The sequence below is a fragment of the Genypterus blacodes genome, unplaced genomic scaffold (assembly GCF_046128005.1).
Source record: "Genypterus blacodes isolate CSIRO-AG114 ecotype Tasmania unplaced genomic scaffold, CSIRO-AGI_Gbla_v1 ptg000044l_1, whole genome shotgun sequence".
NCBI classification, from domain to species: Eukaryota; Metazoa; Chordata; class Actinopteri; order Ophidiiformes; family Ophidiidae; genus Genypterus; species Genypterus blacodes.
Window position 1 is genome coordinate 5,325,001 of NW_027466857.1, and position 10,000 is coordinate 5,335,000.

At 43.0% G+C, this 10,000-nt stretch overlaps 16 non-coding genes across 16 annotated transcripts in view; all 16 read left to right on the forward strand.

Annotated features, from left to right (window-relative positions):
- Positions 1-303: 303 nt before the first annotated feature.
- On the forward strand, positions 304-377 carry trnai-aau (transfer RNA isoleucine (anticodon AAU)). Its single transcript has one exon. It is a non-coding gene; the product is annotated as a tRNA-Ile (tRNA).
- A 267-nt stretch (positions 378-644) lies between these two features.
- trnas-aga (transfer RNA serine (anticodon AGA)) lies at positions 645-726 on the forward strand. The gene has a single exon. It is a non-coding gene; the product is annotated as a tRNA-Ser (tRNA).
- An 877-nt stretch (positions 727-1,603) lies between these two features.
- trnai-aau (transfer RNA isoleucine (anticodon AAU)) lies at positions 1,604-1,677 on the forward strand. Its single transcript has one exon. It is a non-coding gene; the product is annotated as a tRNA-Ile (tRNA).
- Positions 1,678-1,944: 267 nt separating this feature from the next.
- trnas-aga (transfer RNA serine (anticodon AGA)) lies at positions 1,945-2,026 on the forward strand. Its single transcript has one exon. It is a non-coding gene; the product is annotated as a tRNA-Ser (tRNA).
- Positions 2,027-2,261: 235 nt separating this feature from the next.
- Positions 2,262-2,335, forward strand: trnai-aau (transfer RNA isoleucine (anticodon AAU)). Its single transcript has one exon. It is a non-coding gene; the product is annotated as a tRNA-Ile (tRNA).
- A 267-nt stretch (positions 2,336-2,602) lies between these two features.
- Positions 2,603-2,684, forward strand: trnas-aga (transfer RNA serine (anticodon AGA)). Its single transcript has one exon. It is a non-coding gene; the product is annotated as a tRNA-Ser (tRNA).
- A 235-nt stretch (positions 2,685-2,919) lies between these two features.
- trnai-aau (transfer RNA isoleucine (anticodon AAU)) lies at positions 2,920-2,993 on the forward strand. The gene has a single exon. It is a non-coding gene; the product is annotated as a tRNA-Ile (tRNA).
- Positions 2,994-3,260: 267 nt separating this feature from the next.
- trnas-aga (transfer RNA serine (anticodon AGA)) lies at positions 3,261-3,342 on the forward strand. The gene has a single exon. It is a non-coding gene; the product is annotated as a tRNA-Ser (tRNA).
- An 877-nt stretch (positions 3,343-4,219) lies between these two features.
- On the forward strand, positions 4,220-4,293 carry trnai-aau (transfer RNA isoleucine (anticodon AAU)). The gene has a single exon. It is a non-coding gene; the product is annotated as a tRNA-Ile (tRNA).
- A 267-nt stretch (positions 4,294-4,560) lies between these two features.
- trnas-aga (transfer RNA serine (anticodon AGA)) lies at positions 4,561-4,642 on the forward strand. Its single transcript has one exon. It is a non-coding gene; the product is annotated as a tRNA-Ser (tRNA).
- Positions 4,643-5,519: 877 nt separating this feature from the next.
- On the forward strand, positions 5,520-5,593 carry trnai-aau (transfer RNA isoleucine (anticodon AAU)). Its single transcript has one exon. It is a non-coding gene; the product is annotated as a tRNA-Ile (tRNA).
- Positions 5,594-5,862: 269 nt separating this feature from the next.
- Positions 5,863-5,944, forward strand: trnas-aga (transfer RNA serine (anticodon AGA)). The gene has a single exon. It is a non-coding gene; the product is annotated as a tRNA-Ser (tRNA).
- Positions 5,945-7,034: 1,090 nt separating this feature from the next.
- On the forward strand, positions 7,035-7,116 carry trnas-aga (transfer RNA serine (anticodon AGA)). Its single transcript has one exon. It is a non-coding gene; the product is annotated as a tRNA-Ser (tRNA).
- A 576-nt stretch (positions 7,117-7,692) lies between these two features.
- Positions 7,693-7,774, forward strand: trnas-aga (transfer RNA serine (anticodon AGA)). Its single transcript has one exon. It is a non-coding gene; the product is annotated as a tRNA-Ser (tRNA).
- Positions 7,775-8,992: 1,218 nt separating this feature from the next.
- Positions 8,993-9,074, forward strand: trnas-aga (transfer RNA serine (anticodon AGA)). Its single transcript has one exon. It is a non-coding gene; the product is annotated as a tRNA-Ser (tRNA).
- An 877-nt stretch (positions 9,075-9,951) lies between these two features.
- trnai-aau (transfer RNA isoleucine (anticodon AAU)) overlaps positions 9,952-10,000 on the forward strand; it is a 74-nt gene continuing 25 nt past the window's right edge. Inside the window, exon 1 of the tRNA in view lies at positions 9,952-10,000. This exon is cut by the window's right edge and continues 25 nt beyond it. This is a non-coding gene — a tRNA (tRNA-Ile).

Genomic DNA, 10,000 nt, shown 5'->3' on the forward strand with positions numbered 1-10,000 from the left:
CTAGAGCTCTAGAACTACAAACACAGCATCTAGATGGCACTAGGACCAATTGCTGCAGGTTTGGGGGAAAATATAAATTTTGGTCCAATTCTCGAAATATGTCAGTGTAACCATGGACCAAATAGGTCCATTTTGTGAAAAAGCCCATATCTTGGCCAAGGAAAGAGCTAGACTTAAGCTCCACAGCGAGCCTGGTCTGGAGCAGCATAGGTTGAAGTGGGGTCAGGTACAGGCCCAACAGAACAGGACCCACATCCCTATTTGAAATTTTTTGAAAACTTATGAAATGTTACAACTACATGTGGCCGGTTAGCTCAGATGGTTAGAGCGTGGTGCTAATAACGCCAAGGTCACGGGTTCGATCCCCGTACGGGCCAGGATTTTGGCAATGTATGTCTTGTTAACTTTCCAAAATACCATGCCCTTATTGTGCAGTTAAACTGCAAATATGTCAGTGTAACCATGGACCAAATTGGTCAATTCTGGGAAAGCCAATATCTTGTCCAAGGCAAGAGCTAGAGCTCTAGAACTACAAACACAGCATCTAGATGTGCCCAGCATCCATTGCTGTGAGTTTGGGGAAACTTGCATTTTGGTCAGATTCGTGAAAAAGTTGACTGGTACCATGGAAACACTGGTTTTGTGTTGTCGTGGCTGAGTGGTTAAGGCGATGGACTAGAAATCCATTGGGGTCTCCCCGCGCAGGTTCAAACCCTGCCGACAACGTGCCTGATCTAGTTGGAAACTATTTGTTGAGTAAACATCATCTCACTTTTGTGAAAAGCCCATATCTTGGACATGGAAAGAGCTAGAGCTCTAGAACTACAAACACATGATCTAGACGGCACCAGGAACCATTGCTGTGAGTTCAGGGAAATTTACATTTTGCTACAATTCCCGAAATATGTCAGTGTAACCATGGACCAAATTGTTTGTTTTTTAAAAAGCCCATATCTTGGTGAATTTAGGAGCTAGAGCTCTAAAATTTGCAAACGCAGCATCTACAGGACACGAGGATAATTGTCTGGTAGTTTGGGGCGAATTCAATTTTTTGTCCGATTTCCCAAAACGACAGTGTAACCATGGACCAAATTGTTTGTTTTTTAAAAAGCCCATATCTTGGTGAATTTAGGAGCTAGAGCTCTAAAATTTGCAAACGCAGCATCTACAGGACACGAGGATAATTGTCTGTTAGATTGGGGAAAATTTATTTTTTGGTCCGATTTCCCAAAACGACAGTGTAACCATGGACCAAATTGGTCAATTTTGGGAAAAGCCCATATCTTGGCCAAGGAAAGAGCTAGAGCTCTAGAACTACAAACACAGCATCTAGATGGCACTAGGACCAATTGCTGCAGGTTTGGGGGAAAATATAAATTTTGGTCCAATTCTCGAAATATGTCAGTGTAACCATGGACCAAATAGGTCCATTTTGTGAAAAAGCCCATATCTTGGCCAAGGAAAGAGCTAGACTTAAGCTCCACAGCGAGCCTGGTCTGGAGCAGCATAGGTTGAAGTGGGGTCAGGTACAGGCCCAACAGAACAGGACCCACATCCCTATTTGAAATTTTTTTAAAACTTATGAAATGTTACAACTACATGTGGCCGGTTAGCTCAGATGGTTAGAGCGTGGTGCTAATAACGCCAAGGTCACGGGTTCGATCCCCGTACGGGCCAGGATTTTGGCAATGTATGTCTTGTTAACTTTCCAAAATACCATGCCCTTATTGTGCAGTTAAACTGCAAATATGTCAGTGTAACCATGGACCAAATTGGTCAATTCTGGGAAAGCCAATATCTTGTCCAAGGCAAGAGCTAGAGCTCTAGAACTACAAACACAGCATCTAGATGTGCCCAGCATCCATTGCTGTGAGTTTGGGGAAACTTGCATTTTGGTCAGATTCGTGAAAAAGTTGACTGGTACCATGGAAACACTGGTTTTGTGTTGTCGTGGCCGAGTGGTTAAGGCGATGGACTAGAAATCCATTGGGGTCTCCCCGCGCAGGTTCAAACCCTGCCGACAACGTGCCTGATCTAGTTGGAAACTATTTCTTGAGTAAACATCATCTCACTTTTGTGAAAAGCCCATATCTTGGACACGGAAAGAGCTAGAGCTCTAGAACTACAAACACATGATCTAGACGGCACCAGGAACCATTGCTGTGAGTTCAGGGAAATTTACATTTTGCTACAATTCCCGAAATATGTCAGTGTAACCATGGACCATTGTTTAAAACTTATGAAATGTTACAGCTACATGTGGCCGGTTAGCTCAGATGGTTAGAGCGTGGTGCTAATAACGCCAAGGCCACAGGTTTGATCCCCGTACGGGCCAGGATTTTGGCAATGTATGTCTTGTTAACTTTCCAAAATACCATGCCCTTATTGTGCAGTTAAACTGCAAATATGTCAGTGTAACCATGGACCAAATTGGTCAATTCTGGGAAAGCCAATATCTTGTCCAAGGCAAGAGCTAGAGCTCTAGAACTACAAACACAGCATCTAGATGTGCCCAGCATCCATTGCTGTGAGTTTGGGGAAACTTGCATTTTGGTCAGATTCGTGAAAAAGTTGACTGGTACCATGGAAAGACTGGTTTTGTGTTGTCGTGGCTGAGTGGTTAAGGCGATGGACTAGAAATCCATTGGGGTCTCCCCGCGCAGGTTCAAACCCTGCCGACAACGTGCCTGATCTAGTTGGAAACTATTTGTTGAGTAAACATCATCTCACTTTTGTGAAAAGCCCATATCTTGGACACGGAAAGAGCTAGAGCTCTAGAACTACAAACACATGATCTAGACGGCACCAGGAACCATTGCTGTGAGTTCAGGGAAATTTACATTTTGCTACAATTCCCGAAATATGTCAGTGTAACCATGGACCATTGTTTAAAACTTATGAAATGTTACAGCTACATGTGGCCGGTTAGCTCAGATGGTTAGAGCGTGGTGCTAATAACGCCAAGTCCACAGGTTTGATCCCCGTACGGGCCAGGATTTTGGCAATGTATGTCTTGTTAACTTTCCAAAATACCATGCCCTTATTGTGCAGTTAAACTGCAAATATGTCAGTGTAACCATGGACCAAATTGGTCAATTCTGGGAAAGCCAATATCTTGTCCAAGGCAAGAGCTAGAGCTCTAGAACTACAAACACAGCATCTAGATGTGCCCAGCATCCATTGCTGTGAGTTTGGGGAAACTTGCATTTTGGTCAGATTCGTGAAAAAGTTGACTGGTACCATGGAAAGACTGGTTTTGTGTTGTCGTGGCCGAGTGGTTAAGGCGATGGACTAGAAATCCATTGGGGTCTCCCCGCGCAGGTTCAAACCCTGCCGACAACGTGCCTGATCTAGTTGGAAACTATTTGTTGAGTAAACATCATCTCACTTTTGTGAAAAGCCCATATCTTGGACACGGAAAGAGCTAGAGCTCTAGAACTACAAACACATGATCTAGACGGCACCAGGAACCATTGCTGGGAGTTCAGGGAAATTTACATTTTGCTACAATTCCCGAAATATGTCAGTGTAACCATGGACCAAATTGTTTGTTTTTTAAAAAGCCCATATCTTGGTGAATTTAGGAGCTAGAGCTCTAAAATTTGCAAACGCAGCATCTACAGGACACGAGGATAATTGTCTGGTAGTTTGGGGCGAATTCAATTTTTTGTCCGATTTCCCAAAACGACAGTGTAACCATGGACCAAATTGTTTGTTTTTTTAAAAGCCCATATCTTGGTGAATTTAGGAGCTAGAGCTCTAAAATTTGCAAACGCAGCATCTACAGGACACGAGGATCATTTTCTGTTAGATTGGGGAAAATTTATTTTTTGGTCCGATTTCCCAAAACGACAGTGTAACCATGGACCAAATTGGTCAATTTTGGGAAAAGCCCATATCTTGGCCAAGGAAAGAGCTAGAGCTCTAGAACTACAAACACAGCATCTAGATGGCACTAGGACCAATTGCTGCAGGTTTGGGGGAAAATATAAATTTTGGTCCAATTCTCGAAATATGTCAGTGTAACCATGGACCAAATAGGTCCATTTTGTGAAAAAGCCCATACCTTGGCCAAGGAAAGAGCTAGACTTAAGCTCCACAGCGAGCCTGGTCTGGAGCAGCATAGGTTGAAGTGGGGTCAGGAACAGGCCCAACAGAACAGGACCCACATCCCTATTTGAAATTTTTTAAAAACTTATGAAATGTTACAACTACATGTGGCCGGTTAGCTCAGATGGTTAGAGCGTGGTGCTAATAACGCCAAGGTCACGGGTTCGATCCCCGTACGGGCCAGGATTTTGGCAATGTATGTCTTGTTAACTTTCCAAAATACCATGCCCTTATTGTGCAGTTAAACTGCAAATATGTCAGTGTAACCATGGACCAAATTGGTCAATTCTGGGAAAGCCAATATCTTGTCCAAGGCAAGAGCTAGAGCTCTAGAACTACAAACACAGCATCTAGATGTGCCCAGCATCCATTGCTGTGAGTTTGGGGAAACTTGCATTTTGGTCAGATTCGTGAAAAAGTTGACTGGTACCATGGAAACACTGGTTTTGTGTTGTCGTGGCCGAGTGGTTAAGGCGATGGACTAGAAATCCTTTGGGGTCTCCCCGCGCAGGTTCAAACCCTGCCGACAACGTGCCTGATCTAGTTGGAAACTATTTGTTGAGTAAACATCATCTCACTTTTGTGAAAAGCCCATATCTTGGACACGGAAAGAGCTAGAGCTCTAGAACTACAAACACATGATCTAGACGGCACCAGGAACCATTGCTGTGAGTTCAGGGAAATTTACATTTTGCTACAATTCCCGAAATATGTCAGTGTAACCATGGACCAAATTGTTTGTTTTTTAAAAAGCCCATATCTTGGTGAATTTAGGAGCTAGAGCTCTAAAATTTGCAAACGCAGCATCTACAGGACACGAGGATAATTGTCTGGTAGTTTGGGGCGAATTCAATTTTTTGTCCGATTTCCCAAAACGACAGTGTAACCATGGACCAAATTGTTTGTTTTTTTAAAAGCCCATATCTTGGTGAATTTAGGAGCTTGAGCTCTAAAATTTGCAAACGCAGCATCTACAGGACACGAGGATCATTTTCTGTTAGTTTGGGGAAAATTTATTTTTTGGTCCGATTTCCCAAAACGACAGTGTAACCATGGACCAAATTGGTCAATTTTGGGAAAAGCCCATATCTTGGCCAAGGAAAGAGCTAGAGCTCTAGAACTACAAACACAGCATCTAGATGGCACTAGGACCAATTGCTGCATGTTTGGGGGAAAATATAAATTTTGGTCCAATTCTCGAAATATGTCAGTGTAACCATGGACCAAATAGGTCCATTTTGTGAAAAAGCCCATACCTTGGCCAAGGAAAGAGCTAGACTTAAGCTCCACAGCGAGCCTGGTCTGGAGCAGCATAGGTTGAAGTGGGGTCAGGAACAGGCCCAACAGAACAGGACCCACATCCCTATTTGAAATTTTTTGAAAACTTATGAAATGTTACAACTACATGTGGCTGGTTAGCTCAGATGGTTAGAGCGTGGTGCTAATAACGCCAAGGTCACGGGTTCGATCCCCGTACGGGCCAGGATTTTGGCAATGTATGTCTTGTTAACTTTCCAAAATACCATGCCCTTATTGTGCAGTTAAACTGCAAATATGTCAGTGTAACCATGGACCAAATTGGTCAATTTTGGGAAAGCCAATATCTTGTCCAAGGCAAGAGCTAGAGCTCTAGAACTACAAACACAGCATCTAGATGTGCCCAGCATCCATTGCTGTGAGTTTGGGGAAACTTGCATTTTGGTCAGATTCGTGAAAAAAAGTTGACTGGTACCATGGAAAGACTGGTTTTGTGTTGTCGTGGCCGAGTGGTTAAGGCGATGGACTAGAAATCCATTGGGGTCTCCCCGCGCAGGTTCAAACCCTGCCGACAACGTGCCTGATCTAGTTGGAAACTATTTGTTGAGTAAACATCATATCACTTTTGTGAAAAGCCCATATCTTGGACACGGAAAGAGCTAGAGCTCTAGAACTACAAACACATGATCTAGACGGCACCAGGAACCATTGCTGTGAGTTCAGGGAAATTTACATTTTGCTACAATTCCCGAAATATGTCAGTGTAACCATGGACCAAATTGTTTGTTTTTTAAAAAGCCCATATCTTGGTGAATTTAGGAGCTAGAGCTCTAAAATTTGCAAACGCAGCATCTACAGGACACGAGGATAATTGTCTGGTAGTTTGGGGCGAATTCAATTTTTTGTCCGATTTCCCAAAACGACAGTGTAACCATGGACCAAATTGTTTGTTTTTTAAAAAGCCCATATCTTGGTGAATTTAGGAGCTAGAGCTCTAAAATTTGCAAACGCAGCATCTACAGGACACGAGGATAATTGTCTGTTAGATTGGGGAAAATTTATTTTTTGGTCCGATTTCCCAAAACGACAGTGTAACCATGAACCAAATTGGTCAATTTTAGGAAAAGCCCATATCTTGGCCAAGGAAAGAGCTAGAGCTCTAGAACTACAAACACAGCATCTAGATGGCACTAGGACCAATTGCTGCAGGTTTGGGGGAAAATATAAATTTTGGTCCAATTCTCGAAATATGTCAGTGTAACCATGGACCAAATAGGTCCATTTTGTGAAAAAGCCCATATCTTGGCCAAGGAAAGAGCTAGAATTAAGCTCCACAGCGAGCCTGGTCTGGAGCAGCATAGGTTGAAGTGGGGTCAGGTACAGGCCCAACAGAACAGGACCCACATCCCTATTTGAAATTTTTTAAAAACTTATGAAATGTTACAACTACATGTGGCCGGTTAGCTCAGATGGTTAGAGCGTGGCCATGGACCAAATTGGTCAATTCTGGGAAAGCCAATATCTTGTCCAAGGCAAGAGCTAGAGCTCTAGAACTACAAACACAGCATCTAGATGTGCCCAGCATCCATTGCTGTGAGTTTGGGGAAACTTGCATTTTGGTCAGATTCGTGAAAAAGTTGACTGGTACCATGGAAACACTGGTTTGTGTTGTCGTGGCCGAGTGGTTAAGGAGATGGACTAGAAATCCATTGGGGTCTCCCCGCGCAGGTTCAAACCCTGCCGACAACGTGCCTGATCTAGTTGGAAACTATTTGTTGAGTAAACATCATATCACTTTTGTGAAAAGCCCATATCTTGGACACGGAAAGAGCTAGAGCTCTAGAACTACAAACACATGATCTAGACGGCACCAGGAACCATTGCTGTGAGTTCAGGGAAATTAACATTTTGCTACAATTCCCGAAATATGTCAGTGTAACCATGGACCATTGTTTAAAACTTATGAAATGTTACAGCTACATGTGGCCGGTTAGCTCAGATGGTTAGAGAGTGGTGCTAATAACGCCAAGGCCACAGGTTTGATCCCCGTACGGGCCAGGATTTTGGCAATGTATGTCTTGTTAACTTTCCAAAATACCATGCCCTTATTGTGCAGTTAAACTGCAAATATGTCAGTGTAACCATGGACCAAATTGGTCAATTTTGGGAAAGCCAATATCTTGTCCAAGGCAAGAGCTAGAGCTCTAGAACTACAAACACAGCATCTAGATGTGCCCAGCATCCATTGCTGTGAGTTTGGGGAAACTTGCATTTTGGTCAGATTCGTGAAAAAGTTGACTGTTACAATGGAAACGATGACTTTGTGTTGTCGTGGCCGAGTGGTTAAGGCGATGGACTAGAAATCCATTGGGGTCTCCCCGCGCAGGTTCAAATCCTGCCGACAACGTGCCTGATTCAGTTGGAAACTATTTGTTGAGTAAACATCATCTCACTTTTGTGAAAAGCCCATATCTTGGACACGGAAAGAGCTAGAGCTCTACAACTACAAACACATGATCTAGACGGCACCAGGAACCATTGCTGTGAGTTCAGGGAAATTTACATTTTGCTACAATTCCCGAAATATGTCAGTGTAACCATGGACCAAATTGTTTGTTTTTTAAAAAGCCCATATCTTGGTGAATTTAGGAGCTAGAGCTCTAAAATTTGCAAACGCAGCATCTACAGGACACGAGGATAATTTTCTGGTAGTTTGGGGCGAATTCAATTTTTTGTCAGATTTCCCAAAACGACAGTGTAACCATGGACCAAATTGTTTGTTTTTTTAAAAAGGCCATATCTTGATGAATTTAGGAGCTAGAGCTCTAAAATTTGCAAACGCAGCATCTACAGGACACGAGGATCATTTTCTGTTAGTTTGGGGAAAATTTATTTTTTGGTCCGATTTCCCAAAACGACAGTGTAACCATGGACCAAATTGGTCAATTTTGGGAAAAGCCCATATCTTGGCCAAGGAAAGAGCTAGAGCTCTAGAACTACAAACACAGCATCTAGATGGCACTAGGACCAATTGCTGCAGGTTTGGGGGAAAATATAAATATTGGTCCAATTCTCGAAATATGTCAGTGTAACCATGGACCAAATAGGTCCATTTTGTGAAAAAGCCCATATCTTGGCCAAGGAAAGAGCTAGACTTAAGCTCCACAGCGAGCCTGGTCTGGAGCAGCATAGGTTGAAGTTGGGTCAGGTACAGGCCCAACAGAACAGGACCCACATCCCTATTTGAAATTTTTTAAAAAACTTATGAAATGTTACATCTACATGTTGCGGTTAGCTCAGATGGTTAGAGCGTGGTGCTAATAACGCCAAGGTCACGGGTTCGATCCCCGTACGGGCCAGGATTTTGGCAATGTATGTCTTGTTAACTTTCCAAAATACCATGCCCTTATTGTGCAGTTAAACTGCAAATATGTCAGTGTAACCATGGACCAAATTGGTCAATTCTGGGAAAGCCAATATCTTGTCCAAGGCAAGAGCTAGAGCTCTAGAACTACAAACACAGCATCTAGATGTGCCCAGCATCCATTGCTGTGAGTTTGGGGAAACTTGCATTTTGGTCAGATTCGTGAAAAAGTTGACTGGTACCATGGAAACACTGGTGTGTGTTGTCCTGGCTGAGTGGTTAAGGCGATGGACTAGAAATCCATTGGGGTCTCCCCGCGCAGGTTCAAACCCTGCCGACAACGTGCCTGATCTAGTTGGAAACTATTTGTTGAGTAAACATCATCTCACTTTTGTGAAAAGCCCATATCTTGGACACGGAAAGAGCTAGAGCTCTAGAACTACAAACACATGATCTAGACGGCACCAGGAACCATTGCTGTGAGTTCAGGGAAATTTACATTTTGCTACAATTCCCGAAATATGACAGTGTAACCATGGACCAAATTGTTTGTTTTTTAAAAAGCCCATATCTTGGTGAATTTAGGAGCTAGAGCTCTAAAATTTGCAAACGCAGCATCTACAGGACACGAGGATAATTGTCTGGTAGTTTGGGGCGAATTCAATTTTTTCTCCGATTTCCCAAAACGACAGTGTAACCATGGACCAAATTGTGTGTTTTTTTAAAAGCCCATATCTTGGTGAATTTAGGAGCTAGAGCTCTAAAATTTGCAAACGCAGCATCTACAGGACACGAGGATCATTTTCTGTTAGATTGGGGAAAATTTATTTTTTGGTCCGATTTCCCAAAACGACAGTGTAACCATGGACCAAATTGGTAAATTTTGGGAAAAGCCCATATCTTGGCCAAGGAAAGAGCTAGAGCTCTAGAACTACAAACACAGCATCTAGATGGCACTAGGACCAATTGCTGCAGGTTTGGGGGAAAATATAAATTTTGGTCCAATTCTCGAAATATGTCAGTGTAACCATGGACCAAATAGGTCCATTTTGTGAAAAAGCCCATATCTTGGCCAAGGAAAGAGCTAGACTTAAGCTCCACAGCGAGCCTGGTCTGGAGCAGCATAGGTTGAAGTGGGGTCAGGTACAGGCCCAACAGAACAGGACCCACATCCCTATTTGAAATTTTTTAAAAACTTATGAAATGTTACAACTACATGTGGCCGGTTAGCTCAGATGGTTAGAGCGTGGTGCTAATAACGCCAAGGTC